Here is a 3,922-nt window from a genome sequence, read left to right as displayed (position 1 = left end):
GGTTTTTGGGAGAGGTGTTCCATTTCATTCATTTGTTATTTATATTCATTCATTTACGACAGTGGTCTCCCTTTATAAGCACAGAGTCCTCAGGAATCATGCATAAACGGATTCTGTTTTCTTGTGCTATGTCAGTGTCTCTATGCTCGAATTACATTAGAAATATCTCTACCCTCCTCCATTAGTTTCAAATCATAACTATTGCACTATATTGCAAGCCTGAAACCATTCATCCAGTTAAAAGCCATTTTTTTTCTCTCTTTTGCAGTTGAACTTCTTCTTCCTTTTATTTCTATTTTTAGAAGGTTAATTTGGGTTGTTTTTTTTATGACCTTGTAAAAAATCATTTAAACCATCTCTGTATGGAAGTTGTTATTTATAGCTTGACAGTATTGAGGAAATGTGGGCTGTCCTATACAAACAAGTGATACGGGTCAGACTATTCTAATTCTATTATTTATTTATCTTTAACATTATGTGACTGGTAAGGACGCTCTATTGAGTGTCTTGTGACAATTGGGAATGAGATTAGCGGAAGAGTAGCGCCCCTTGATTGGTCGTCACTTTACAGAGAGAACGTCAAAATAGTTTTGGGCATACGTCTCTCTCGTCCTCGCTTTCAGTGAAGTGTCTCATGCCGCACAACCAACATGACGTTCTCTCTCTAATAACTTTTCCGCTCGTGACTTCCAATCAAGGGACGCTACTCTTCCACTCATCTCATTCCCTATTGTCTTGATAAACTCATGATTTCTGCAATCTTCAATTTCAGTTGTGGCCTGGTTTTGACTTTGTTCTCATTCATTGAGTTGAAAATAGAGTCTGATTGTTTCCTTATCTGCCTCCTCTTATTTTCTCCTGTTCTTCTTCTTCTGGGCAGGGAGGTTGCATGCTGTGTCTCCTATTACCATATATTTGTTTCCAACATGCTTTCTGTCTTTGTCTTGGAATGAGATTACTTGGTTTTGCCTTGTGCCTGGCCGGAGTCCTTGGCTTGGAGGGAAACAATCAAATGTATGGTTATACTTTTAGGAGATTATATATATATATATATATATATATATATATATATATATATATATAATATATATATATATATATATATATATATATATATATATATATATATATATATATATATTATTTTCTTGTAAAACATCTCTCTGTTATTTACTGTTAATTTGTTGTTTTGAATTTGAATATAATATGATGTGTAAGCTTTTAAGTGTATTCCTCTACGTAGGACCCTGAGCTTGTGTTTGGATAAGACCTTGAGTAGGTGATCTCCATGTCCTTGGAGTCTACATGTCCTGGGTGGGGTTCCTGACCTCCCATAGTGGGCAGGGGATGTACATACTGTGTCTTCTATCTCCCTATATCTGAGTGGGGTTCCTGACCTGCCATAGTTGGCAGGGGAGGTACATACTGTTTCTTCTATCCCCTTATTCTTTTCTCCATTCATCAGTGATGCTGTAGTAATCGGAGAAAAGAATGGGCAAATAATACCCCAACAGGAGGCCAAATTATTGAAGACCCTACCAATGAAATTCCTGGCTCACAGCTTGGTAGGAAATACTGGGTGGCTGCAAATAGGCTACGCTCCAGACATGCGAAAACAGCCGCAAAAATGAACAAATGGGGTCTAAACAACTCAACAGAATGCCCTAAATGCCAAACTGACCCCCAAGATGTAGATCACCTTGTGCTCCACTGTCCTGTTACCAAGCTGAATGGAGGTTATGAAACCATTCACAAATGTGAAGATGAATTCAAGGCTTGGCTCGACGCGACAGATCTGAAAGTGTGACCTCACCATACGATACTACTACTACTATCCCCTTATATCTGTTTTCCAATTGCTTTCTGTCTTTGTCTTGGAATGAGATTACTTGTTTTTTTTTCCTGGTCCTGGTCGGAGTCCTGGCTGGGAGGGAAACAGTCAAATGCATAGCCATTGTTTTGGGAGATGGTATTTTGTTTCCTTGTAAATCATCTCTCTGTTATGTATTATTATATTTGTTATTTTGAATTTTGTGCTTGTGTCCTGATGAGACAGAGGTGATCTCAAACTAAGTACATTGGTGGTATGCCCTTGGAATCTGCATCTGATCCCTATTTGTTCCCAGTTCCCCTTTGTCTTACTTTCTCTTCGCTGCTTTAATTGTAATTCTAGAACTTTTTACTATCCCATTTTCTTCCTTTTTACTGGCGCTGATATAACCTAAATGTGTTGCAAGCGCTGTAAAACCCTTAAAAACAAACAATCTACATGTCCTCTATTTGAATAATTCCCCTTTCTGTTACAGCGAGTGCTGTAAAGTAATGAAAGATGAACATTTCATTTATATTTCAATGGACTTGCACTTGCTTTGTAGTCGAGTGGGATGACATGCAGGGTTCACGTCCTTCTGCAGGGGGGAGCAAAGTTGAGTCATTGGAAAAGGCTTTTTACTTTATATTTTTATATTTCTCACCACACTTGGGTAACCTGGCCAGTAACAGCCTTTTCTCTATCGTAAAAAAAAAAAATTGTGATAGTGATAGCGCCTTACAGATTTGTCATGTCATACCCTGCATAATATGATGTAGGCTTGGAACCTCTTGTAAAACGCTTTGAACACATTTTGATATTGTTCAATACAAAACCTTTTTTATTTTTTTGATTCATCATTACCTGTTACTATTACTGTATATAATGTGGGTTTTGGTTTCAGCAGAGAAAAAGTTCTATTCCATTCATTTGTTTTTACTACATATTAAAATTGTTCTGTTTTTTTTATTTGTTCGTTTTTTTTTGTTGTTTTTTTTTTTTTGCTTTAAAAGTTTATCGTGTTCAGATAAGCTTATTTAAAGAGTTTAATTTTTTTTTTTCTGGGTATGGGTATGTGTGATTGTGTGTGTGTGTTGTTTTAATATCCTGTTTTCATGATATCCTTGACAGAAGTATTTATAATGATTATTAAAATTAAAATTTGTTTACTTATGAACTCAAAGAGTGTGGATGTTAACTTATTTTGAATTTCCGGTGTATTTTTTTTTTCCTTTTGTAAATGGGGAAATCTGAAATGTCAACAGTCATTTTGTCTTTGTTATTAATTGAATTCTTTCTTCATTAAATTAGAACTATCTCGGAGTGGAATGGGCTGGATGAACTGGTCATCATGGCACCACACCTAAACGATTTCAAGGCCCGACTGACATGGGCCCGCGCTCAATGAGGACGCCGCTGAAATACAACCAGACCATTGGTTTCTTCAGCGCCAACCATACAGATACAGAAGCTTAATATTTCATGATAGAGAATTTGTTTATCTCTCGCGTGTTCAGATGAATGTGCAATCAAATCTGTTTGATTTCAATTGAGTTATAGACTGGAATGGAACTAGCAAAGTTCTCACTTACTTTACACCTGTTTTGTTGACAAAGGGGAACCCCGAAACATCCACAGAAACCTGGTAATGTGTGTAAAGTTTTCTTACCAGAAGACACAGCGCTAAGGTCAGAATTTTGTCATCCATATTTACCAACAATACGCTTCAACAGTCGTCACGTCACTTCCCTCGTAATGACGCATGGTAACTTAGTAACTGGCTCTAAACTATCGGAACAATGGCGGACGCCCTTATGAAATATTTCTCCGACGGGCATAAAAGCGTATCCAGAGGAGTAAAACATTATCAATCTGATCGTGTTTTGACTTTTACACATGCTGATCACAACACCTATGAAAAGTTCTGGACAGCATGAGGAATAAAAAGTACCAAATTTCTTTGTTTAGAACCATGATGGCCGCCGTTGCTGGGCGACGTGACATCAGACTATTGACAGGGATGCCACTTTTCCGGTTTTAGCCGGAAATCCGGTTTTTTTTACCACCAGCCGGTTTTAATCCGGAACCTCCGGTTTTTGTCCGTCGTCACTA

The 3,922-nt window shown here is 37.5% G+C and overlaps 1 long non-coding RNA gene across 1 annotated transcript; it reads left to right on the top strand.

Annotated features, from left to right (window-relative positions):
• The first annotated feature begins 1,168 nt into the window (after positions 1-1,168).
• Positions 1,169-2,993, top strand: LOC144978073 (uncharacterized). The gene is made up of 2 exons (XR_013646458.1): positions 1,169-1,349; positions 1,419-2,993. It is a non-coding gene; the product is annotated as an uncharacterized LOC144978073 (long non-coding RNA).
• The last annotated feature ends 929 nt before the right edge of the window (positions 2,994-3,922 follow it).

The sequence above is a fragment of the Berghia stephanieae genome, chromosome 8, assembly GCF_034508935.2.
Source record: "Berghia stephanieae isolate SIO BIC M18660-M18661 chromosome 8, UCSD_Bste_1.3, whole genome shotgun sequence".
Taxonomy (NCBI): domain Eukaryota; kingdom Metazoa; phylum Mollusca; class Gastropoda; order Nudibranchia; family Aeolidiidae; genus Berghia; species Berghia stephanieae.
The sequence above is the reverse complement of the archived record's forward strand: the minus strand, read 5'-3'. Positions and strand labels throughout refer to the sequence as shown.